This window comes from Triturus cristatus, chromosome 3_1 (genome assembly GCF_964204655.1).
Source record: "Triturus cristatus chromosome 3_1, aTriCri1.1, whole genome shotgun sequence".
In the NCBI taxonomy this organism is placed as follows: Eukaryota; Metazoa; Chordata; class Amphibia; order Caudata; family Salamandridae; genus Triturus; species Triturus cristatus.
This window is the reverse complement of record NC_140583.1, coordinates 616,973,642-617,001,458: the sequence shown is the minus strand read 5'-3', so window position 1 is coordinate 617,001,458 and position 27,817 is coordinate 616,973,642. Positions and strand designations below refer to the sequence as shown.

General features: G+C 43.2%; 1 protein-coding gene and 1 long non-coding RNA gene across 4 annotated transcripts in view; both read left to right on the top strand.

Moving 5' to 3' along the window:
- The window catches only part of PCSK6 (proprotein convertase subtilisin/kexin type 6), a 1,413,069-nt gene that overhangs the window by 99,817 nt on the left and 1,285,435 nt on the right, over nucleotides 1-27,817 (top strand). The window lies entirely within an intron of this gene.
- Nucleotides 13,267-18,960, top strand: LOC146860638 (uncharacterized). Its single transcript, XR_014978844.1, has 3 exons — nucleotides 13,267-13,365; nucleotides 14,608-14,755; nucleotides 18,354-18,960. It is a non-coding gene; the product is annotated as an uncharacterized LOC146860638 (long non-coding RNA).

Here is a 27,817-nt window from a genome sequence, read left to right as displayed (position 1 = left end):
ATGTATTTTTAAAGGGGCTAAAAATTGTTTGAGAGAAATGTCTTCATAACTATAATATCTGTTTACTCAGCCTAGCTATCTTCTCATGCGCTCAACAGATTCCTAACAAAGGTTAAAGTGACATTATGATTAGGTATTGAACAAGCATATTAATCTACATAAAAAATCCTCAGAAAGTCATTGAAAAAAACAAAAGTTACAGTGACATTATAGTTAGCTGACAAAGTCACACACAACGTAACGCTGCAAACCAAAACAAACACGGAAATTTGCCAGTTATAGGTTGGCGAGTTAACTATAACTTACGACACCACCGTGCACAGATTATGCATCACATATTACATCACTCATGATATGTTAGATGACAGCTTTGATGTAACTGATGACATCTCAAATGACATCACTGATGCCATCAGCAGGTCAGGTCAGCCCATGTTACCCATTGGCTCACTTACCTTTGAGTGACTGTGCAAAACCTGTGAATATTCTTCCGATCCTCCTAAAAACAGTTCCTATCTCTAGCTGTTCTTTTTTAAATTTTGATATTGAATACCTGCTATTTATTTTGCCTGCACCGTCAGTTTTTTTAGTTCCTATTATAACATTTCTAGGCAACATTGTAACATTGTATCTGCTTGCGATTTGAGTGCCTTGGTAGGTTATGATTTATTCTTGGCTCCATCACAAACAATAATACAAAGAAATGCCTGGAGCAGCTGGAAGGCTTGTTATTTTTTTTTAAAAAACATCACTAGCAAGACAGCCACATCACTGAATGTTCCTTAACTTTAACATGTATATTGCTAGCATATGGCAGCCATGTTTAGGTGGTTAATGTAGTAAACAACAATGGTGGCCCTGGAATCAGTCGGTCCCTAATCTGAAACCATGTAGAGAAATGTTAGTATAATTTTTTTTTAGAACAATCATAATAAAAATTACACCATCTCCTTTATAATCATTCTTTTCTCTTTAGCCATTTTGTGGACCCAATGGGGGTGTCTCCTAAACATTTGAACTTCTCACACTGCATTCTGCTACTTTTTTTTCTTTTTACTTTCTTCTATGACAATGATAGCATTAGTGGCTGCCCTTTCATAATGAAACTCACAGCACCACACTGCCAGTGGGGGTTTCACCACCATGGTGTCCACAGTGGTGAGATCACTTCATATAGGAGGATGTCATGCTGCTTCATTGTATGAGATGAATAAGCAAGTCACTATGTGAACTGGCTGTAGTGCATTTCATTTGGATGAAAAAGGTGCCCTGGATATCAGGTTGCAATCAATCAGTCATGTGCAGTCCTCAGTCATGTGCTACATGATTTTGGCAGCAACATAAAATGGTAGTTGTAGTGTTTTGTGACTTAGAGATGATGGGACCCTTTTGGTTCCTGACAGACTCCGTACAACAGTGATGTAAGTGCGTAGGTGATAGAATTCATGATGTAGAATGTTTAGTTAACACTGAGAAGGTGTGGAATAAAGATGTGTAATACCAAGCTCCGTGTGTGGCGTGACCATTTGCATGTACCATGGCTGGGGAGGATGCTACAACTGTTGACACGATATGGGATTACGTAAACACAATGACCCGAAGAACCCATAGTGCTCTTGTGGAGAGTTTGCCGTGGTCCAGCAAACTGCTCGTGTGTGCCAATTGTACCTCAGCCGAAGTGAAAATCGACAGTTGGCATATGTGGAGTCAAAGCACCACTCCAGCCAGTGCACAGCTTGTGAAGAAAGTGAAGGCCTTACATAACGCTTGATTGTTGCTGACACAGTGCTGTCATTCATACACTAGGACACTGCTAAAGGCAGTGACAACCAGGTACAGAGAAGCACTAAAAGTCGTGATAGCCGAATGCAAGAAAGTCCTAAACTTGGAAACATTGCTGACACAAAGAAACGTTAAAGACAGTATAAATCAGGTTCCATGCAAAGAATGAAAAGGGTGAAGAGCTCATGCAAGAAACAAAGTTGCTACTCACCGCTAAAAAAGAATACAGCACCTCTCGATTGGAGAGCCGGTACGATGACCTAAATGTCAGCACACGGCTAGTGCTTAATGGAGGTGCTGGTACAAGTGGGCAGCAGATGGTGCAGGAGCAAGCTCTGCTCCCGACAGCAGAAAGTTCCACAGGTTATGATTCTGCTGCATTCCTAAAACCACTACCTCCCTTTCACACAGCAAAAAAGCAGAATATTGGTGACAGATGGACTGCCTGGATTGAAACCTTCAATGATTTCATTAATGCACTGGAAGAAGTGAATGTCAAAAAGATCATTAAATATATAAAGACTTTAGCAGGTAAAGGGGTAAAAGAAGTGAAAAAGAAAATACCACAAAGTGATAAACTGACATACCGTCAAATCAAAGAAGTATTAAACTCCAAGTTCAAAGTCCAAAGCCAAATGTTGACTACGAAATGTAAATTTGAAGTCAGGAAAGGCAGAGAGCTGGAGAAACGATTGATGAGTTTGTAGAAAAACTTGATTTGCTCATAAAGCAGTGCTAGTTTAGTGAGTTCCATGATGAAGAGGCCAATCGTCTCAGAGTAATAACTTGTTGCCTTTCTGATTTCTTCAGACAACAAATGCTGAAACTGAAACTCAACTTGGAGCAAGTACGCATGGCTGCCAGAGTGGAAGAAAAAGCTCACAGACAAGCAACTAACATGAGGCTGGAATAGCCCAAAATGTGCTGAGTGTGAAAAGTAAGTCGAAATACAAGGTGAACGGCCGTAAAGTAATGTCTACAGAGAAAAAGAAGTTGGCTTTTCGATGTGGATTTTCCTTTCTACAAGTAGGTAAATGTCCCAACATTTGACAGATATGCAAAGACAGCAGGAAAGAAAACCATTTTGTAAAGGTTTTCAAAGCGAGAGAAAGATCAAGTGCATCACGTCAGGAAAACAACATAGAGGAAACTTCAAGTGTGTTGTGTTAAAAAAACTCAATGAATGCCAGAACGTTCCAGACGCGATGTTCTATGCATGCCCCTGGGCACAGTGATCACATCAGTAGAAGCAAGTAGAAACTGAAGGTCTCATCTCAAAGTTTGTCACCATCATTTTCAAATGATAGGGAGGAAAATGGGTGTGCGATGTAAAATGTTGACTGCTGGATGATGTGCACATGCAGGATTAGTTTTGTGCAAGGAAGAATGCCGGTCGAAGTTAGGTTGACAATTGAAAGTGCAAAATTAATTTGGACGCTCTCCCAAGATCACACTGAAAGTGAATAGGTAGGCCATACCTTTTATCATACGCAGTGGTGCATCGATAAACATTATGCCAGTTGGAAAAGGACAATGAACGGTCTCCTGTGCCTCATTTAACCCCGTTGAAACACAAAGTGGATATGTGGGCTGCTTCAAAGCCACTGCAAAGTCAAGGTTCATTCATGGCAACTATGAAGCATAAAGAGACGAAAGTAGAAGCACCAATTCATGTGTTGCCTGGCCTTTCATCAAGTGCATGTTTACTCAGTTTAAGTACTGCTGCTGACATGGGGCTGATATCTGTAAACTACACTGTCAATGCCTATCATGAGATAGTGAATCAGTTTCCATCTTTGTTTCATGTACTAAGAAGACTTAAGACCATGAAAGTGCAATTTCACATAAATGAGGACATCCATCATGTTGCTCAAAGATATAATTGAATTGCATTTCATCTACAATAAGCTGCTGAGAAGGAACTTGAGATACTATTAAAGCACAACATAATTGAGCAATCCACTGGTCCAACGGCATGGGTATCACCCATAGTTGTAGTGCTGAAAAAGGATAGTAGAGGAGCTGAGCGCATCTACACCGATATACATCAAGAGAACACGGCGATTGAAAGAGAAGGACATCCAGGTCCGCAAATTGCTGACCTGAATGGTGCATATGTCTTTTCCTGCCTTGATTTGAACAAAGGATATCACCAGCTGAACTGGAAGATAATTGCAGGTACATTACTACCTATTCGATACATGTTGATTTATTTAGATACAAAAGACTGAGTTTTTGAGTGTCATCAGCTGCAGAACTTTTTTAGGATGTCATTCATCGCATAATACAGCCAGTTAATTGCAGTGATGACATATTAGTTTCTGGGGCAACATGATAAAACTCTGGCTAAAGTGCGTTGTATACTTGCCAATGCAGGTCTCACTTTAACTGCGTTAAAGTGTGAGTTTCATCAAACCAAACTCTAGTTCCTTGGTCCTATCTTTTCTGATGGGGAAATTACTCCGGATCCAAATAAAGTACAGGCCCACAAGATGTAACTATGCCGAGATCTTTCCTTGGTATGGTCAATCACTGATCAAGGTATATACATGACTTTGCCACTTTAAGTGCCCATTGAGACAGTTAACTAAACAAAATGTCTCATTTAAATTGGCAAGTGAATGTGAACAAAGCTTCAAGAAAATCAAGCATGCAATTGAGAAAGTCACTGAAATGGCATACTATGATCCGAAATTGCAGACGGAGATTGTTGTTGATGCAATCCCTGTGGGGTTGGGTACCATCCTTTCCCAGCACTCTGGACATCTCAATGCCCAGAGACACATTGTGGATTCTGCTATTCGAAGTCTGTCATTGCCAAAATATGCCTATTCACAACCTTAAAACAGAAAGCCTCACTGTGATGTGGGTGTGTGAGCATTTACATGTGTTCCTATATGGAAAGCATTTCACAGTTGTCACTGACTACCAAGCATTACTCCCCATTTTCGGCAGTCCTAAAGCCAAGATGCCTCCTCACATTGAAAGGTGGATTTGCGACTGCACGAGTATGATAATATGATTGTGCATTGTCGAGGAAAAGATCAAAACCCATTGACTACTTCTCACAAGTGCCAATACAGTGTCTTGGCACTAATTCTAAAGCAGCTGATGCTTACGTTAACTTAATTGTGAAATTTAGTACTCCTACTGCCATATCAGTAGAACAGATCATTGCTGCCAGGAGTACTGACTGGGATTTGCTAACAATCAAGGACAGTATTACACCCTAATCGTGGCGGAAAACATAATCGACCTCTTCATGATGACTTTGAATAGTTTAAAAATGTGCAGGAAGAACTTTGTTACCCCAGCAATAATCATCTTACAAGGATTGAAAATTGTCATTTGCGAGAGTCTGAGACAATAAGTTAAATAAGTTACTGAACTGGCTCATGAGGGGCACTGTGAAGTTGTTGCTATAAAACAAACTCTTCAGGACTTAGTGTGGTTCCCTCGTCTTGATGAAAAAGTTGAAAAAGAGTTAAAAGCATGTCATTTGTGGAGCTGTCATGCAAGACAACCCCACATCTGTTAAACATGTCTGATCTTCCAAAAGATGCATGGGAGAAGATTGCATTTGATTTCTTTGGACCCCTTGACAATGGACATCATCTACTAGTACTTGTTCATGAATATTCTTGTTTTCTCCCTGTGGAAAGTCTGTCATAAACTACTCGTGACAGAGTCATTGAGAGATTAGAAAGTATCTTTGCAACATGGGGCGTTCCATCAATTTTAAAATCTGACAATGACCTGTCTTTCAATAGTCGAGAATTTAAAGATTTTCTCACTCATCTAAATGTCTAGCATCAGAAAAGCACACCTTTCTGGCCAAAGGTGCATGGTGTGATCGAGAGATTTATGAGCACCCTCAAGAAGACCATTCACCTTGCTGTGCTAGAGAAGCTTGAACTCAAATCAGTTCTTCAATCTACGCTTTGTGCATACAGTTCAAATGTGCTTTCTGCCACAGGTGAAAGTCCTGCCACCTTAATATTTGAGAGAGCCATATACACCAAATTGCCACAGTGGACCAATGAGAGATCTATTGACATTGATAAACTTCGCAATGCTGACTCTTCTGGCAAACATCAAATGAAGAACTATGCGGATAGATGCCGCTGTGCTTGGTACGCTGGGTTCAACAGAGGGGACCAAGTTATTTCAGAAATGGAAATGCAAGTTTGATGCTGACCCACTGAGGGTTTTGACTAGTAAAGGACACATGGTCACGATCCTGGAAAGTCCATTACGTGAGATTTTTTGCATTTCAAGCACCTGCCGTGACCTTCGCCAACTCCACATGTCAGGAGTGAGACTTATCCACTTGAGAGTCCAGAGAGCCCAATGACTGTACCAATGTCTCTGTCTCCAATGCCATTCATGGACACTTCTCTGGGATTATTTGTATATTCTGGGCAATGATACTTCAGGTATTCTTTGCATTTTGCTCTGTAACGTCACATGTTATGACGTTCTTTTCCCGGAAGACAGGCTGAGCCAGGCTGTTTCAGCACAGAGAGTGAATGGGACACCGGAACACACCACTGGGTCCCGTAATCACATTACTATCGGGCACCTCCCATTAATTTACCAATTGAGACGGCTATTTAACAGAGAGCTCTTCCCCCACTTACTTGTCACCGGGGAGGAGTGCGGTACACAGCTAGGTGATCCCGTGGAGAACGCACCTTGATGTAGTAAGACGCTGTAGTCTGGATGAATGAGAGTGGGATGCGTGTTGAGCAGGGTGTGGTGTATACTATCATGCTCCCTCCCCAGTTTTAACGTTGTTTGGCTATAATATACTGCCTAAATTAGTTTTTCTTTATCTACTTGCCATTTCAGAGTTTGACTACAGGGGTTCTCCTTTACTCCCCCTCCCATGGAGTACATGGAGTTTAGGTTGTAGGTAAGAAATGGGGAGTACTTGTGTTCCCCGTGTGTTTTCTCACTTGTGTATTCACGTATGCCAGTCACGTGTTTTACACTTGCACTATGCGCACATTAGATAATATATAGTTGCGCCTGTTCTGATTCTTCAAGAATGACCCCTTAACCTATTGGTTGCTGAGTTTGTGTTATATTATATTTCCTTCTTTTTTCCTACAGGGTACTTTTCTGACCCATATACATACAGTGGAGAGTGACCATGGTCTCTCCACCGTTGATTCCATTTAACCAATAACTTGGTAAGAGTGGAGCCCGTTTCTTGGTAATATACTTAGGTCCTGATGAATGCCGAGTACCTCTGTTGACATTTGGCAGAAACATGTCGACCCACTTTCAGACCAATGACTACACGGCGAGGGGATAATAATTTCTCCCAATTGCGCCATACACTTGTTTTTATAAACCATATAGTTTCCTTAACCATTAAATAGAGAATGAGGTTACTATAATGGCTTTTAATTTCACTTATTCACTTTGGGCCCCACTTAGTTAGAAGTGCATCCCTGTCGTCAGGTGTATGCCCGCCCTCTATCAAACCAAGTTTTTAGAGGACGAGGACTGGCCGATGATGAAGCATGACACCAGGTGGTGTGTGAGGCCAGTCCGTAATTTTTAGTGAGATGTCCACAGTCACATAACACTACTCAGCTGTTCTCTAGGTCATTCTGATAGGAGCGGCCCCATTTGTGTATATCAAGTTGTGTTGGAGGCAGGCCGTCTCCTAGTACCCTAATAAGCCTCTAGTTCCCTCCCCCAGCGAACCTGGGGTTAGTGTGTATTGACAGTGGTACAGCCAACGGCTGTGGGAACATATTTCAGGGTATTTTTGTGTTTTTTTGTATTCACATTAATAATACTACGTAAAGGTTACACTAAGTAAATCTAGTTGATAACCTAGGACTCACTACAATTAGTGTTCCTCACATAAGTGTTTCTTTCACCTACTGACACCCTATATCAAACATGGAATCTGAACCGGCGTTTGGAGAAGAAAATGATGCTGAGATTTTGAGAACTCCATCCCTTCTGGCGGAGACTGTAGTAACCAAAACACTGAAAAATTCAGATGACTGGGAAGCTCTTACAGCTAAGAAAAAACATCGGGTTAGGACAGCCCTTCATGGAGCTTTTATGACCGAATATCTCAGGAAGAATACAGCTCCTAGAGGTTTAGTGGTGACCAATGAACCAAGACTCTTTTTAGATAATAAAGAGTTTCGCATCAACTGGTCTGGCATTGCATGGAAATGCACGAAGGACTGGCTGGTCCTTATAATTAACACAGCTAGACAACTGGCAGATGCCTTACTAGTAGAGATACAACAAAGTGAAAGCCGACTAAAAACGCTTGTTCAACTTACTGTCTACAAGAAAAAACTGGAGGAAATTAATAATGATCAATCAGAATACCGAGTATATTTTACCCAATGTAAAATTACTAAATTGCAAAAGGATGTACAAAAATTCAATAGAGACACAGTTTACCCTTATACGACAGATGAACATTATGATCAGCCACAACAATTACAACAATCAAAAATAACACGGAAACAACGACCCAGACTGACCCCACAGAACTGGACATTCAGCTCAGGTGAAGATAGGAGTAGTTCGGAAAGTAGTGGTGATGAGAATACGGGCAGACAATTTGGGAGACAATACCAGAATCCACATCACCCTATGTATGCACCACCGATGCCCCCTTTCGGTTTCTGGCAATAACCCTTCTACCCCCAAGGATTTGGATTTCCTCCAGGACCGCAGCCTTTTTTATCCCAAGGCCGTGGCAGGGGCAGAGGAAAACGGGGGCGGTGAACCGGAGCATGGGCAAGGGCAACGGCCCCTCAACGAGCAAAGATTGAGTAATATTGTGAATCTGAGTGACCATATAATTACACAGGATGAGGAATCTGTTTTATCAAAGGGTTAAGGATTTGTACCAACGCCCTTCCGCCTCCACACAGAACTGGCCCAGTTCTTCAGAAAAATAAAACTTAGGGATTTCTTCGGGGATCATCAAGATGACTACGATTCTAAAACTAATGCAGGACTGAGAAAAAAATCCAGTTTCTCGCCACCTTCACAAGAAGTATCATGTAACATCCAGGCATTTGAACAGGCAGTACTGAATGAGGTGGACAAGATTGACTTTCAGAAAACCAGAGGTTATCAAAACTTGACAAAAGGTGAAAGGAACGCACTTCTATCCTTGAAAAACAACAATGAACTGGTAATTAAACCAGCTGACAAAGGTGGTGCTATTGTACTCATGAACCTGGAAATGTACCGGAATAAATGCAATAGACTGTTGAGTGACTCCAATAGTTATGAGATCTATGTTAGTGACCCTAGCAACCGCCTCAAGAATCAGATTGGGATCATGGTACATGTGGCAGTCACTAACGATTGGATAACGAAACAGGAATCAGAATTTTTGATTAATGATAATCCTCGAACTCCCAGATTTTATATCTTGCCCAAAATTCACAAGGGCAAAACTCCACCTCCTGGTAGACCCATCGTGTCCGGGATAGGTTCACTGCTTGAACCCTTATCACAATTTTGTGATTGGTTTCTGAAACCTATCGTCCAGAAATCACAATCATATCTACGTGATACAAAAGATGTCCTGTGCCACCTACGGGATCTTGAGATAAACGACACCGAAGATATATTCATTACCATGGATATTGAGGCGCTGTATACCAGAATCCCGCAGAGACGTACCCCGGCTGTAATCGAACATATTCTGTTGAATATGGAATGGTCGTACATCACTCCGATACCTTTCATCTTAGAATGTGCAGAAATTGCCCTTACTGAGAATTTCTTTGATTTTGAAGGTACAATCTACCACCAGATCTCCGGTACCTCCATGGGTAGTACTTTCGCGCCAAGCATGGCATGTTTATATGTACACCAATTCGAAGAGTATTTCATCTTTAATCAGAATAACCCCTATGCAACACAACTCAAAACCTGGAAACGCTACATAGATGACATTCTTATCATCTGGCGTGGCACAATGGAAGAAGCTATCCTTTTCATACAGTGGGTAAATTCCAAAGATGAACATCTGAAATTTACATACTCCATTGACAGTAAGCAAGCCATCTTTCTTGATCTGGTGATTTCTATGAGCCCAGATGGGATTCACACCAAAGTACATAATAAATCAACTGACAAAAACAGCTTACTGCTCTATGAGAGTTTCCACCCTAAAGCACTGCGACAGAACTTACCAGTCGGACAATTCCTCCGGATACGTAGGAACTGTTCTGATATGAGTGCTTACAATGAACAAGCCAACCAACTCGAGAGGAAGCTGTTGGACCGGAATTATCCTACAAATATGGTTAAGAGAGCAAAAAAGAGGGCTAGGAATAACCATCGAGAGAGCCTCTTGGAAACTACTAATAAAGAGAAAAGTAACAGGATTGTTTGTGTAACCACCTACACTCCTGTATCAAATCGGATTCAAAACATCATCCGGAAAAAATGGTCTATTTTGAACAGCTCTGATCAAAAGTGGGAAACCCCACTTTTTGCATTTAAACGTAGCAAGAGCTTACGGGATGATCTGGTTCAGGCACAGGTACATCAGAATGAAACTACGGACCAAGGGACACTCTGGAGCCAGCCGAAACCCTATGGACATTTCCCGTGTGGGAATTGTGTAGCGTGTTCACAAACATACACGACAAAAGAAGTGGATATTGGGACTGGGAACCCTTGGAGGCTAAAGAATTTTAGCAACTTCAACACCGAGGGGGTGGTCTATCTGTTGACATGCCCATGTAACCTTAGATACGTGGGTATGACTACTAGAAAAATAAAAACTAGAGTCAACGAACACCGCAGTACTTTCTGATGCGGCAGATCCAATACCAAATTGACTAAACACTTCCATGAGGTAAACCACAAAGACACTGATATCAGATGGGTGGTTTTAGAGGTTATGCAAAAAAGAAAGACTGACATAACCCAAGCCCTCTTTCAGAGGGAACAAGGCTGGGTGTTCCACTTACGCACATGGGACGTTGGCTTGAATGACGACATTCCTTGGCTTCAAGTGGGTAGGTGATTACCTGACATAGCAAGATGGGAATAAATAGCAACTAGAACATTCGCTCCATATTCTCTACACAACATGTACCAGATATTCCGCAGTGGTGTTCTCCATTTTTGGGTGTATGGTTTACATATCCTTATTTTTAGGGTGGCTCCTTTATATCAAGATCACAGATGTCAGGATGGCTCCTTTACATTAAGATCGTAGTAGCCACTTTTGGACATAGTGTCTCTCCAGCTAATGCAAGCAGTTTACACGTAGACACTGAAACTACTTTTTTACACCACTCTATGTGTACTTTTATATATGGTATACATGATCTCTCCGTATGCAATGTTTACCTGAGAAGTATATCAAGATCGCAAATGTCAGGGTGGCTCCTTTACATCAAGATAGTAGTAGCCTCTTTTGGACATAGTGTCTCCTCAGCTAATGCAAGCAGTTTACACGTTTACACTGAAACAACTTTCTTTCATCACTCTATGGGTACTTTAATATATGGTACACATGGACTCTCCGTATGTAATGTTTACTCGAGATGCCCCTGATAGTTGAGCAATTAATTTTCTAACGAGGCTTTCTCTCGACACTGTGCCTGACTTCCGCCCCCTCCAGCGCTTGGGACGTAGTCTTCCGGTTTTGGCCCCTCCCCGATGGTAACGGTAGTGTCTCTTAGCACATACGGAGCGGTGTTGCCGTTCTCTTCTGTAACGCGCATAGAGCTATTTCTGATTCCAGCAACTAGACACCACCTTTGGGATTATTTGTATATTCTGGGCAATGATACTTCAGGTATTCTTTGCATTTTGCTCCGTAACGTCACATGTTATGACGTTTTTTTCCCGGAAGACAGGCTGAGCCAGGCTGTTTCAGCACAGAGAGTGAATGGGACACCGGAACACACCACTGGGTCCCATAATCACATTACTATCGGGCACCTCCCATTAATTTACCAATTGAGACGGCTATTTAACAGAGAGCTCTTCCCCCACTTACTTGTCACCGGGGAGGAGTGCGGTACACAGCTAGGTGATCCCGTGGAGAACGCACCTTGATGTAGTAAGACGCTGTAGTCTGGATGAATGAGAGTGGGATGCGTGTTGAGCAGGGTGTGGTGTATACTATCATGCCCCCTCCCCAGTTTTAACGTTGTTTGGCTATAATATACTGCCTAAATTAGTTTTTCTTTATCTACTTGCCATTTCTGAGTTTGACTACAGGGGTTCTCCTTTACTCCCCCTCCCATGGAGTACATGGAGTTTAGGTTGTAGGTAAGAAATGGGGAGTACTTGTGTTCCCCGTGTGTTTTCTCACTTGTGTATTCACGTATGCCAGTCACGTGTTTTACACTTGCACTATGCGCACATTAGATAATATATAGTTGCGCCTGTTCTGATTCTTCAAGAATGACCCCTTAACCTATTGGTTGCTGAGTTTGTGTTATATTATATTTCCTTCTTTTTTCCTACAGGGTACTTTTCTGACCCATATACATACAGTGGAGAGTGACCATGGTCTCTCCACCGTTGATTCCATTTAACCAATAACTTGGTAAGAGTGGAGCCCGTTTCTTGGTAATATACTTAGGTCCTGATGAATGCCGAGTACCTCTGTTGACATTTGGCAGAAACATGTCGACCCACTTTCAGACCAATGACTACACGGCGAGGGGATAATAATTTCTCCCAATTGCGCCGTACACTTGTTTTTATAAACCATATAGTTTCCTTAACCATTAAATAGAGAATGAGGTTACTATAATGGCTTTTAATTTCACTTATTCACTTTGGGCCCCATTTAGTTAGAAGTGCATCCCTGTCTTCAGGTGTATGCCCCCCCTCTATCTAACCAAGTTTTTAGAGGGCGAGGACTGGCCGATGATAAAGCATGACACCAGGTGGTGTGTGAGGGCAGTCCGTAATTTTTAGTGAGATGTCCACAGTCACATAACACTACTCAGCTGTTCTCTAGGTCATTCTGATAGGAACGGCCCCATTTGTGTATATCACTTCTCTGTGATCTCCGCAGCCTCCCATGATCAGATCTGGACGATTGATGGAAGCACCAAAACGACGTATTGAAGAGTTGTAATGTATATATGCATTATTGGTACTTTTAATTTAACAAAGGGGGAGATGTTGTGTGAGAGAGATGACACGAATGTTCTGGTTCCTAATGGACTCCATAGAACAGTGACAAAAGTGCGTGGGGTGTGGGTGATAGAATTCATGATGTAGAATGTTCAGTTAAAGGTGAAACGCTGAGGAATAAAGACGTGTAATACCAAGCTCCGTGTGGCATGATCATTTGCATGTACCCAGGCTGGGAGGACTCTACAATAGTATTGCAGACCTTAACACACACTTTTAGTTTTATATTAGTTGTATTTTTTTTTTTGGTCTTCTTTTTAGTCATCTTTACACCTCCTTGATGAATACCTGGCCCCTAGAATTGTACGCTCTCTTCTTCTTTCGTGATGTATGCAAGAGAAGGCGCCTGTCTCCAGTCTTTACAGCTATGGCTGAAATGACCTATACACAAAAGCATATGTTTAGGTAAGGTAGAGTTGTTGTTGTTTTAGATAAATATGTTGTACTAATAAACTAGACCTTGGCACATGCCTTTTACTGGTGAGTGAATGATATTTCTTATACTCTGACTTGTACACCATCCCAACCCTATGTTTATTCCAAACTAAACTGTTATGTTTTGCAATGTACCCAATATAGGCCTGGGTAGTCAACTAACCATTCACCTACATTTCCCTGCCATTGCACTACATAACGTTTTTTGTACTGACTTTTTACCTAGTTATGATGCTGCATAAATGTTGTGTGGTTTTCCCAGAAAACTAGCCTCATTTATTATGCATGAGGATTCTAAGAATCACAGCAGGATTACAATCTTCTGCATAATAACTATGTATAGGGTCATCCCTTCCGTCATCCTTGGCCGACATGACACAGCAAAGTAGAACCCCTGTACCTTTTGGGTACATATACACCTTATCTTTGCTGGGGCAGGCAGAGGAGAAATTTTGACTTCCATGCTGACACAATGACGTGAGACGCTGAGGTTCCTGCACGCAGACACCCCAGCTCGCAGTGGTCTGACATCTCTCGCGGGGTGTCCATCTCGAGACCAGGACATGGTCTTACAGTCTCTCAATTCAGGTAATGGGGTTGGCATTAGCCTGGGGGGATACTTGGCTCTACACCTTACATACATGCTAGGTACACTTAGGTACATCTAGTTAGGGTTGCATCGTAGGAGTATCAATTATTATTATCATGTATTTATATGCTTGCATATATTCATTGTTTTAGCACTTTGGTAGAAATCTACCATCCTTTTACTCTGTTGGTGCTTATCATCATTCATAGCTGTTTCTGACTAATGGTTGTTTCAGCACTCCTATTTTACACTAGAATGACGCTGGTTCAATAAATGCTTATTAAAACGCCCCCACCGTTTATTCTGTCTATCTCTTTGAGACAAAGTGAGCACAAGTGACTGAGCGAAAAGTACTGTACTGTTTCCATGTTCCCCGAAGGAACAGGATTGTCATGTTTGATAGTTGCCAAGAACTATTCTTCCCTTGGTAAGAGGAGTTTACATTGTCACTGTGAGCTAGCTGGAATACAGGCGAACATACCCGACGGGGGTGTCGGATCAGTTTGAACAAAAAATCCCACTGTCTATGTTATCTAATTGTGCAGGTCCCATATAGATTTATAGGAACTACACAACAAAACAAGGCCATCATATTCCATAAATTTCTCTCCTATCCCTTTCAGCATTACCATTGCCTCGTCGTCACTCTTTAATTCCAGAGTGCCCTACCAAGGACCTTCTGGCCCTCGAGCTGTGCAAACAATAGACCCTGACAGAAAAGATGTGGTTGGTTTGCTCTGTCCTCTGCTGCCGGTTCATGATATTAAAAAGGTAATCTCTGTTTACATACTTGACCAATTTGTGTGAGATTTGTTAGCCAATGATGATCTCCCGAGGCACCAGTTCCCACAACTGCGAACTCCTGAAAATAAACTCAATCTCAATATCAAGCTTTATATAAAATAAATGCTTCCCTGCCTGCTGGCGGTTGATGCATCAACGCATTTTCATCTCTAGTCTACCTAAAATTGTCGTCATTTTGTCAATCGGCACTGCTTAAACTTTTTGTGCAAGCAGCGGCTCTCTGTAGATTGCTGTTTTGTTCAGTAATCTATTCTCTCCCTTGCCCTTCCAGTACAATGTATGTCTAAAAAGAAACATTTTGTGAAAAGGGATCCTGATAAGACAGATCGGAAGGTACCTTCTTTCCCGGCCTCTTGTTGCACTGTGGTATACTCATGGTTTTGTGTAGGGAAAACCTTTAAGGCGGCGGTTCCCCGTTCCTATGTACGTGGGAACGTGTCTAAAAATAAATCCTGAAATACATCTGTTCTAGTCTGAGTACATTCGGTGTTGTTCGGGAAATTATATCCGTTTAAAGCCGAACAAGCTACTGAGCGAAAATAAATGTCAGAGTTGTTTCTTTTAAACATAGCTTTCTCCAGTAAGAGGATGTACAAAGAACTTTTTTTGGCCGGGGACATACTGCAGGTCTTCAGAGGGGTCAGATTGAGGCCCGGATGATCAACCATAGTTAACAAAAGAAAGGCCCATTTTAACAAGTCAGTAGCAGAGCTCTAGATGCCTCTGTGTGCGATATTAAACACCCTTTTCTATTTTGAAGTTTGGCCGTTTCTTCATGTAGAGTAAAAAACAGCAAAATGCTCTTAAGAATGTGGTTTGCTGGACTGTTGTCTGTTCAAGGCCAGTAATAACAACTCTCTGTCCACTTTGACAGTACTGTTCATCCCCCGTGTCTCAGTTCCTTTGTGTAGCATAAGTGGATGCTCTTAGAAATGAGCCAGGCCCTTTAGCTCTCAAATAAAAACAAGCATTGGCAAAGCCAACAGGTCCCGCCAATGCAAGAGCTATTGGATCTGCCAATGTGTTTTTGCCGTGTTGTACACCAGCGTGGCTGTTGTTCAGCATGACTAAAACTTAGTGGCATAGAGGAGAGCAGCACAGATTGGAGTGGCGTAGAGTGGAGTAGAGTGGAGTGGAATGGTGTGGTGTGGTGTGGAGTGGTATAGAGTGGAGTGTCATGTAGTGTCGTAGAGTGGAGTGGTATAGAATGGCATACAGTGGAGTGGTGTAAAGTGGTGCAGGGGGGATTGAGTACAGTGTTGTAGAGTGGAGTAGATTGGCACTGGGAGAAGTAGAATGCCATAGAGTGGAGTGGCAAAGACTGGTGTAGATTGTCGTAGAGTGGAGGGACGTAGAACAGAGTGACATAGAGTGTTGTACAGTGGAGTGGTGTAGAGTGGAGTGGCATACAGTAGAGTGGAGAATTATAAAGTTGAGTGTCAGAGTGAAGTAAAGTGGCATGGCATAGAGGGAATTGCTTAGAGTGGAGTAGATTATCGCATAGGGGAGTGGAGTAGAGTGGCATAGGGTAGAGTAGAGTGTCATGGAGGGTCATAAGAGGAGGGGCATAGAAGCAGAGGGGCATAGAGTGGAGTAAAGTGCCGTAGAGTGGAGTTTCGTAGTGTGGAGTGGAGTGGTGTAGAGTGGAGAAGAGGGTCATAGAGTGGAGTGGGTGACATAGAGTGTCCTAGAGTGGAGGAGCGCAGAGTGGAGAGGAGGAGAGGCATAGCTAGGGGGGTGGTGATGGGAGCGTTCCGCCCCAGGCGGCACTATTTTGAGGGCGGCGGCCGCGCGGCACTGGTTGCCCGTGGCGGCGGCCTTTATAATTTATTTGGGGACACTCACTGACACTACTGCCAGTCATTACAGTAGTATCAGTGTCCCCAAATAAATCATAAAGGCTGCCGCAACGGGCCACCAGTGCCACGCGCGCGGCCCTGTTTGAAGTGCAAGCACACCTGCTTGCAACTGCTGCCTGCAGCGCAAGCACCACCACCTAGCGTAGTGGAGGTGGTGTGGTGCGCGACCGCGTCAGAGGGGAAAGACTCCAATGCTCTCTCAGCTCAGGGATCCTGTCGATGAGCCCTCTCCTTCGTAGGCGTACATGTGCAGGCAATCGAACTGAGACTTTGAATTTCTGTGGTATTTTCCGTCCCGACGTACCGTGTTTGTGGTTGCTTGTGGGTCTGCCCCAGGGCCGTCAATCTTGTAGCACGCGAGCGCTACCAATGACGGCCCTGGGCATCATTTTGGCCAGCTCTCGCGCTGAGAACGTAGCAGTGATGCGCCACCACCGCGCACTCTCGTGAGGAGTCGAGTCTGGGGCAGTGGCAGTGCTGGGCGATTTGCTGCTGCAGCTGAAGTGACCCAACCCCTACCATAGAGAACCTGACTGCCACTACTGTGGAGGCTGAGTGAGGTAAGAGCTAAACGGTTTTCAGAGGGGAGGAAAGGATGTTTAGTGAGTGGCAGACAGTTCACAAGTCCAATAAAAGTAGTGGGGGGACTAACCAAGTTAGCCAGTCAGCAAATTACATCATGACACGTGCCATCCATAGCTGCCAAGGTTTCAGATTGCTATGTGTGACATGTTCATAATTTCAGTGTGGTTATGAGTGACATTTCAACCACTATGAGTGACACTTTCTTGCAAGCAAAAATCAAGCAATGAAGATGAGGAAACATAAATATCAGAAATTAGACCCATTTGAGCAACGAGAAACTCTCAGAAGACCTTACACTGCTGCAAACGCCTGCTGCAGCTGACTATAATTAAAATGACAGCTATGCACATCTAGAAAGCAGGTCAAATAGCTCTGCTAAGAATTAACACCAAAATAAGCAAGGACCTGCAGTTAGGCTGTAGAACCACTGGAGCAAAGCTGTGCAATAAGAGCCACTGACAATACAAGACAACAGTTTAGTAGAGAACACAGATCTTTACTGGACCCCACCAGTGTAGAAGGGGTATTGCAGGGTGCAAATGAGGCATTCAGAGTTGTAGTGGTGATAGAGCGTCATGTTATTCTGAAATTCATCGAGGTGCATCATATTCATCATTAGTCAGCACCCACATATTAATCGATGTAGGTTAAGTGTGTCATAGAAATGTATTGCCAGAATCGTTTAACATAGGGGTGATTGGAAATGTAACCATGTTTTTCATGACAAGTAATGTTGCAGATCATTGTGAATGTATTCTAGTAAACGCATAATATTAGATTTTTACGTAATGCAATGTATTAGGTTAAACGTGTGCCATGTTAAAGTTACATGTGCAAGTTTGCTTATTTACGTATAAGGAGTGGTGTACTAATGCTTAATGTGTGATTTAGTAATGTGTTTAACAGTGTAAAGGCCTGATCGCATATACGTTTAAAGAGAAGGCCTGTTCATTTCCTTATGTTAGCTAAACGTTGTAGGCAGAAAAATGATTTCCCTTGGTAAAGGCTTTGGGGTTCGGGAGAATGGAAAATCTTAGAGAAGAGAAAAGTTTTCGTTCCCATGTTTCTGTTGCAGGTGCAAGGACATTTAGCTCGTTAGTGAGCCTTTGTCTTTGTTTTAGGAGTTAGGATGGTACGAGAAGCCAACAGGGGAGTACATTGGAATGTGCAGATGATACTTTCAGCGGAGAAGGTGCCTGGGACCCAAGGTCAAGCTAACCGTCGTTGGATGGGATACAAGTTTGCTGGAAAAGTACTGGAAGAAGACCTGGCTGAAGAGGTGTGCCAAAGGGCGTGTTCTAAGTTTTTGGGATTTTGTATTAGGGACAGTGCCCCGAAGGTTGAGCAGTTGAGGTTTAGATGGGAAGCTAGAATGAGCATCTTAGAACGAGCTCTGACTAAGTGAATGTACTTCTTAGGAAGTCTTCACTTCTGACATCTTTTATTTTCTTGCCTGGGAAGGGAATTGCTAAGTAGGGATGTCATTTTAGAGATAGAGTAGGGAAAGACTAACTGTTTTTCTTTTAGGCTAATGATTCCTAATGTAGACATTGGATTGACCATTGCATTTCTTATGCTTTTAGAGCTTGTTATTCTTTTTTTTCTGAGTCGTATGAGACTCTTACGTAGACTTGCGTTTGTGTTAGTGCCCATTTATCTTCTTCACCTTGTGCTAAGGTGTTTGTATGTGCAGTTATTTTTGGTTGTAATAAAATCCTAAAAATTTTAGATTCGGAGTCAGTGGTCCTTCCTAAATGAGATTTGATTCTGGTGATTATGTTCTAATAATTGGATTTCCTCCCCTCTACACTATTTAGCAGATAAAAAGATCCTGGCGACCTGAGAGGATTATAGGAGATAATCAGGTAGACAAGAATCTGATCCTATCAGTGGCATGAGCATCACCAGAGCCTGTCCTGATATCCTGGCATAAATATCTCTAGTGTCACACAGCGAGTGACTAGTTACACACCAAGTAATGCTACTTATAGTGCTACTCATCCCTATGTAGGGCGTCGGAGAACTTTACATTATACACACATTATGCAGCAACAGTGTTTTGTGAAAGTGTGTTAATTAATGCCTCTCACATGAGTGTTGCAAACAACCATGTCACTGGCCTCCTCAAGGCGACAAACTATCTTATCATATGCTGCATGCAGTCTATTTTATACTGTGTGTAATACAATATTTAAATTAATTACAGACATACTCTGCTTTCTGTCACAGGCTGTGCCCTCATTGCACCATAAATACAAATCACTATTCTGTGCACCAACAAGGATTCAAATCAGTTACCCTCCGGCTACAGACGTAGACATTTGAAGTGATCAAATCAACCAACTGAGTTCTCTGGCAGCGCAAAACATTTCCTGTTGAGCTAAGACTAGGGAACCTTTTAGCCATTTGAAGGTCCTTATATTCATTTCTTTACAGTTTCCTGCTGAACTTCCATATATCGTACCCTAACCCAACCCTCTTTCACTTCTATACAGTTTCTCTTCTCTTCTCAACAATTCATTGTCTTTCTTTGACCTTCACCTCTTACGTAGTGTTCCATTTTCCTTTTCACATAATCCCAAGCCTCTTTTGACTCTGTTTTTATCTTAAATTCACCACTCTTTCCCTCACATCTATCTTTTTGAGTTTCCTTTCACCTTAAAATCTTCCCCTTTGCACCAGTTTCCCATTCCGGTGTGTCCTATACCTCACTCTTTCATTCTCTCAGAGAATTTCACTCAGTTACAGCTCGGAAGCTCGTCTACCTATCTTCTTCCGTCACCTTCATGCTTCACAGTGCTCTACTCCATTCACCATTAAGTTCAAGTCTTAATCTCTTCTTGCCTATATCTCAAATGCATCTTTACGAGTCTAATTTTCTCATTTCTATTTCTTACAATTTCCTCACGCTATGCAACTTTTATCCTCTTTCTCTCACTTTCTTTCACTTCCATCTCCCTTGCTTCTACCTCCCAAGTACAACAAGAACTTGCTTTCTATCGCATTCCTGTTTTCCTCTCGCTTTTACCTTTTATTTTCTCACATTTGTTGTTTTCTAGACACCCTCTCGTCCCCTTAGTACCTCTTCACTCCTCTAGTTGCTTTCTCTTTGTTCTCTTCTCAACTCCAGTTGTCTCTCGTATCATATTATAGGAGGATGTGTTTCTTGTGCGAGTAAGAATGCGCACAATACCAGGCAGAGCTGTTCTGGACCTGCAGATTTAGGTAGTGCGAGTATCACTGTGAAATACCTATTTATTAATCTCCTGACATCTTCTTGATTTGTTGCTTTTCAGTAGCAGGCTCTCATGGCCTCTTGTGTGCTTGTTTGGTCATTTAAAGCCTGCCAGTCAGCTCTTATGATCTCACACATTTGTTTTTATTAGGTATATCATGAGTGCATTTAAGCCCATTATGAGATTTACCAAATTTGATTTTGCTTTGGGTTTGTGCTAAAAAAAATGGCGCAATCCCGATGCAAAATCTGGGTCTCAACTAATTTTACATTTTATCACCTGGACCCGGGCACGAGAGGCGTTCTATAGGTACCGAACGGGTGCCGAGCAAAGAGGGCGTGAGTAAAATCCCGTCCCCTTTCCCTCCAAGTTACGGTAAACGCTTCCCAGCGAGACACCGTGTACTTGGTGATTCAACCACTTTCCTTTCATCTCTCCTTCACTTCCAGGGTGTGCCATATGCTCCCACCCTTCTCCCGGGATCCCTGAGGCTTCATACGGATATGCCTCTGAGTAAGATTGGGTTTCTTCTTATTGTTAGTCTCTATCTATGACCTACACAGGGGTACGTTCCTACGTCCCCCTTGCCCATATGCTATATAGCCGTTATCACGTTATACAGCAATCACGTATGTCTCGATATACTCAACTAGACACGCTATTCAGGACGAGTTTCAAGTTACTTACCTGACACCTGAGCCTTGGTACTTTTAGGTGCACCGATCTCACAAATAGTGCACCAGTGGTACAACCTAATGGCACATCACCAAATGAGCACCTTGTTTGCTGCTTGGCTGACTTGGCAGCGACTGATTACAGTATGGACATTAATACTTATAATGCTTTCATTTTTTGTCTTCTGTTGTGTGTCTGTCGGTCACAAGGATAAACTCGTTTCTCTCCACCACTATAATTGTTGGCGGGTAATTTTTAATATAATTTTTCACACTCGCAGTCCTCGGCAGGGTGAGCCTTAGCGCGCTCATACCACCGGGACTCTGCACCCCCACTCTGGTCCTGACGAAAGCCTGTATACCATACATCAAGGCAGAAACATGTTGACCGCCACAGAGTGAATCTGGTCTTCTAATTTTTGACCCTCACTCTTCTCCCTTTTTAATATTTCCAATTAGCAAAACAAATAAAATTGCCTTTTTGACTCAATTGGAAGCTTTTAAATTCACTGTCACCTCACACGAACCCCGCTCCGCAGTAACCTGGCGTTGCAGCACACTGGGATGGCATTCGGCCATACCCAGTGGAGCCCGATGATGAAGCATGTCACCAACCAGGTTGGCGAGTGAGGGCTTTATATAAAACCTATTTAGGTTTTTTCTCCTTAAACAACATACAGTGTTGTTTTGAGTCAGCAGACTTGTGCTCCTTTGACCCTAAGAGGTTGTGTATAAACCACACGGACTTCGTTGTTTTTTGAGATTTATCCCTCGAGGGGAGTAGCCGTGTTGTGTTCCCTTCCTCTCTCGTTGTTTTTGTGTAGTTCTAGCAGCGCACAGCTGTGAGAGTTCATCCTCTTTTTTTCTCCTCTTAACCCAAGAGGTCACCTACCCAAGCTCTTCTTACCTCCCGGTGACTTTCATAATGGCCACTCTTGGACTTACTTTTTCAGATTCCGAAGTTGATGCTATTCTAGCACGTCCCTCACTGTTCGCAGAACCCACTATTTCACAGGCGGTCATGTACACCAGTGAATGGGAACAACTTTCCGAACTGAAGAAAAATCGCATACACACGATCCTGCATGGAACTATCCTTACTGAATACCTAAGGACGAACACAGCCCCAAGGGGTCTATTAGTCACCAATGCCCCTCGTATTTTTCTGGAGGACGCTACCTTCAGAAAAGAATGGGCAATGATCGCATGGCATTGCACCCGCGACTGGCTGGTTCTGATTATCAAAACAGCCGTCCGTCTATCAGAAACCATCATGATAGAAATAACTCAAACTGAGACACAATTCAAGACTACCCTAACGGGTTTTAAAAAACGGCTAGACAAGATAAATAAAGACATCAATGAATATAAGGAAAACCTGACCCAAAATAAGGTGACCCAATTCCCGAAAGATCTGAAGAAGTTTGAGTTCAACAAAATCTATCCCTATGCAGACCCTGCTTTTGTTGCACCACGTAAATCCGACACTAATACCTACGGTACAGACGATGATTCGTCCAACAGCAGTGGCTCAAGCAACAATAGCTTTAGACAAGCAAGGAGAGGGAAACAAAGGGGAAGATCACGCCCCCCTCACAACCAACCTACATGGACAAACCTCCCTCCACAACAGGGTAGTTTCGGCACGTACCCGATGCAGTTCCACTACCCATTTAATCCACAAATGGGCTGGAACCCTGGTTTTGCGGCCCCAATGTACCCACAGAATCACTTCGCACAAACCCCTTTTTTAGAGAGAGGCCAAAGAGGCAAAGGCAGGCGGAGAGGGCCCCACCAAAGGGTGCAGTGGGCACAAGACGACCCAGTGGGCAACCGCACTCGGAGCAAGCAGCAACAGGACCAACTGGTGGCAGGGACGATCACCCCGACAGTCTGATAGTTAATCTGTCAAACAAAGTGCTAACTATTAATGAGACCAACATCCTAGAAAAGGGCTTGGGGTTCGTTCCTACAGCACGTCCTGACAAATTCCGCCTTCATTGCAAACTCTCCGCTTTCTTTAGGAATCTCAAACTCAAGGCCTTCTTCGAGGAACGCACCCTTGAGCTAGTAGAATCTGACAAGGGCGACACATCTCTGCGACCAAAATCAACATTTACTCCTCCCCCACATACCATCCCGGTGGAGATTACTACCTTTGAGCGGGCAGTTTTCGCAGAGATTGAGAATTTGGACACACCCTCCACTTTCAAAAATCTTAGTGCAGAGGAGTTCAAAGCCATTGACTCTCTACGCCAGAATGCGAATATCACAATCAAACCAGCGGACAAGGGGGGCGCAGTAGTCCTATTAAACACCACTGATTACGACCAAGAATGCCGACGGCTTCTTAGTGACCGTAAGAACTATACGCCGCTCCTCACTGATCCCTCCAACGATCTGAGAGATCAGATCAAGAGAATAGTTGAAGGAGCTCTGACCGAAGGGGTTATCACCACCTCAGAAGCACGGTTCCTAACAGGGAGTCAGGGAACTATTCCCTACATCTACACCCTCCCAAAAATTCACAAGGACAGACTCCCTACCCCGGGCCGCCCCATAGTCTCGGGGATTGGCTCATTGTTGGAACCATTATCACGCTCTGTGATCACTTTCTCAAACCATTGGTTCAATATACATCCACGTACCTCAAGGACACAAAGGATTTATTGAAGCTGTTGAACAACACGACATGCTCTGACGAGACCATCTTGGTGACGATGGATATCGAAAGCCTATATACGAGCATCCCCCAGGACGAGACAATCAGAGTCCTAGAGGAGTCCTTGAATTCCCATCCTTGGGAATATAGAACTTCCAAGGATTTTATCATCCAATGCGCTACTTTGGCTCTTAAACAAAACTTTTTCGAATACAGGGACACCTGTATTTACAATCTACAGGTACTTCAATGGGTAGTACCTTCGCCCCAAGCGTGGCAGGACTGTATGTGTATGACTTTGAACGTAAATTCATCCTACCCAGTACTAACCCATATACATCCTCCATAGGCTTATGGAGAAGATATATTGATGACGTGTTGTTAATCTGGCAGGGCAGCCAAGATGCCCTGCTTGCTTTCTTCGAATGGGTCAACACTCTGGATCCCAACCTGAGATTTACCCATACCCATGATCACTCAGAAGTGGTATTTCTGGATGTCATAATCATGAAAAAGCAGGGAGCACTACATACCAAGACATATTACAAACCAACCTCCAGAAACAATCTACTGGATTTTACGAGTTTCCACCCCGTACTTTGAGGGAGAATTTACCGTATGGCCAATTCCTCCGCCTCCTGCGGAATTGCACCTCACTGGGCGACTTCAAAAACCAATCTGATGATCTTACTTCCAAATTGGTAGCAAGAGGCTACCCCCAAACTATACTCTCCAAGAGTTACAAACGCGCTAGGAACCAACCGAGGGAAGCACTGCTGGAAGATCACACCAATGATACAAGTCCTACACCATTAACTTGCGTAACGACTTACAGCACTTTATCCAACAAAATGAAAAAAGTCATCAATAAGCACTGGAGTATTATCAATACTAACAATCGCAAGTGGGAGAAACCCCTCTTCTCTTTCAAACGGGCTCAGAGCCTGCGTAACAGTCTGGTACATACACGCCCGACTGTACAACTGAACACTACCCAAAGGACTATCACAGAGGCTTGGGGCCTGCCTACGATCACAGGACATTATCCCTGCTCCGATTGCAGCATCTGCCATTTGACCTCGCATACAACAACCTTAAACCTGGAACCAGGCAAGACCTGGACACAAAGAGGACACACTAATTGTAATACATCTAATGTGATTTATCTAATCACATGTCCGTGTGGTCTACGCTACGTAGGAATGACTACCAGAAAAGTTAAACTCAGAATATGTGAGCACCGGAGCAACATCAGGTGCACACGCATCACAACAAAACTGAGTGAACATTTCCTGACTTCCAATCATACCACCAATGACTTAACATGGACCATTATTGAGGAGATCACCCCACGGCGGAACATTCAAAAAATCCTTTTCGAAAAGGAACAGAGATGGGTCTACTGTCTGGGGACTAATCACAGTGGGCTTAATGACAACATACCTTGGGCTACAGTATTATAAGTCTCTAATACTCTCTGTTGCCCCTAATTATCACCAATCTAGAACCCCTGCGTTGAGTCTAATTGCTTATTGGTGACTTAACCACGTTTTCAGGACTGGTACCCTTCAGTTTTCCTGTCCCTGAAAGACTCCCTCCCTGTGTCCTTCTTACACAGTTGTATGTAATAACGCGGACATCTGTGCACCCTAACTCTCTGCCCCGTACCTGCCGCCTACCCCGTGCATAGAGTGTTTGCTTATTAATACTACTTGCTCCGCAAGTATATTAATTTTTCTGCCGTGGTGTACTTTGTGCAGAGCAACACGATACTATGCCTAACGGTTGCCCGTTGTCTGTGCTGTTTCCTACTATTTACACTGTAGGTATCAACCTCTATATTACACCTCTATCCAATCACTAACGATGGTAGACTTTCATAGTTCCACTCTCGAATATAGTTCCAACTATATACATGGGAGTTGTCATCTACTACATGATACTCCGAATCAACCATCTACGATGGGAGATTTTAATGGTCTTACTCTCAATAAAGTTTTGTCTTAACAATAAAAAAACCTGTTTCCTTCCCGATCAGGTATCCTAGACTACACGGCATTGTCTATCTCTTAACTCTGACACGATTGGCTCCCTAGCCTCCAGCATATCCTATCATACATCAGCATGGGCATAGCTGGACCAATTAGTGTGGCCGTCTTTAGTCTCTAGCCATGTGATTTGCCTACCATAGCGACGCACGTCAGCTTCGCTACTATATATACGAGCTCCTCACTCCGGGTCCCTATCACCTGGACCCGGGCACGAGAGGCGTTCTATAGGTACCGAACGGGTGCCGAGCAACGAGGGCGTGAGTAAAATCCCGTCCCCTTTCCCTCCAAGTTACGGTAAACGCTTCCCAGCGAGACACCGCGTACTTGGTGATTCAACCACTTTCCTTTCATCTCTCCTTCAATTCCAGGGTGTGCCATATGCTCCCACCCTTCTCCTGGGATCCCCGAGGCTTCATACGGATATGCCTCCGAGTAAGATTGGGTTTCTTCTTATTGTTAGTCTCTATCTATGACCTACACAGGGGTACGTTCCTACGTCCCCCTTGCCCATATGCTATATAGCCGTTATCACGTTATACAGCAATCATGTATGTCTCGATATACTCAACTAGACACGCTATTCAGGACGAGTTTCAAGTTACTTGCCTGACACCTGAGCCTTGGTACTTTTAGGTGCACCGATCTCACAAATAGTGCACCAGTGGTACAACCTAATGGCACATCACCGAATGAGCACCTTGTTTGCTGCTTGGCTGACTTGGCAGCGACTGATTACAGTATGGACATTAATACTTATAATGCTTTCATTTTTCGGCTTCTGTTGTGTGTCTGTCGGTCACAAGGATAAACTCGTTTCTCTCCACCACTATAATTGTTGGCGGGTAATTTTTAAAATAATTTTTCACACTTGCAGTCCTCGGCAGGGTGAGCCTTAGCGCGCTCATACCACCGGGACTCTGCACCCCCACTCTGGTCCTGACGAAAGCCTGTATACCATACATCAAGGCAGAAACATGTTGACCGCCACAGAGTGAATCTGGTCTTCTAATTTTTGACCCTCACTCTTCTCCCTTTTTAATATTTTCAATTAGCAAAACAAATAAAATTGCCTTTTTGACTCAATTGGAAGCTTTTAAATTCACTGTCACCTCACACGAACCCCGCTCCGCAGTAACCTGGCGTTGCAGCACACTGGGATGGCATTCGGCCATACCCAGTGGAGCCCGATGATGAAGCATGTCACCAACCAGGTTGGCGAGTGAGGGCTTTATATAAAACCTATTTAGGTTTTTTCTCCTTAAACAACATACAGTGTTGTTTTGAGTCAGCAGACTTGTGCTCCTTTGACCCTAAGAGGTTGTGTATAAACCACACGGACTTTGTTGTTTTTTGAGATTTATCCCTCGAGGGGAGTAGCCGTGTTGTGTTCCCTTCCTCTTTCGTTGTTTTTGTGTGCCCTCATTGCACCATAAATACAAATCACTATTCTGTGCGCCAACAAGGATTCAAATCAGTTACCCTCCGGCTACAGACGTAGACATTTGAAGTGATCAAATCAACCAACTGAGTTTTCTGGCAGCGCAAAACATTTCCTGTTGAGCTAAGACTAGGGAACCTTTTAGCCATTTGAAGGTCCTTATATTCATTTCTTTACAGTTTCCTGCTGAACTTCCATATATCGTACCCTAACCCAACCCTCTTTCACTTCTATACAGTTTCTCTTCTCTTCTCAACAATTCATTGTCTTTCTTTGACCTTCACCTCTTACGTAGTGTTCCATTTTCCTTTTCACATAATCCCAAGCCTCTTTTGACTCTGTTTTTATCTTAAATTCACCACTCTTTCCCTCACATCTATCTTTTTGAGTTTCCTGTCACCTCAAAATCTTCCCCTTTGCACCAGTTTCTCATTCCGGTGTGTCCTATACCTCATTCTTTCATTCTCTCAGAGAATTTCACTCAGTTACAGCTCAGTCTACCTATCTTCTTCCGTCACCTTCAT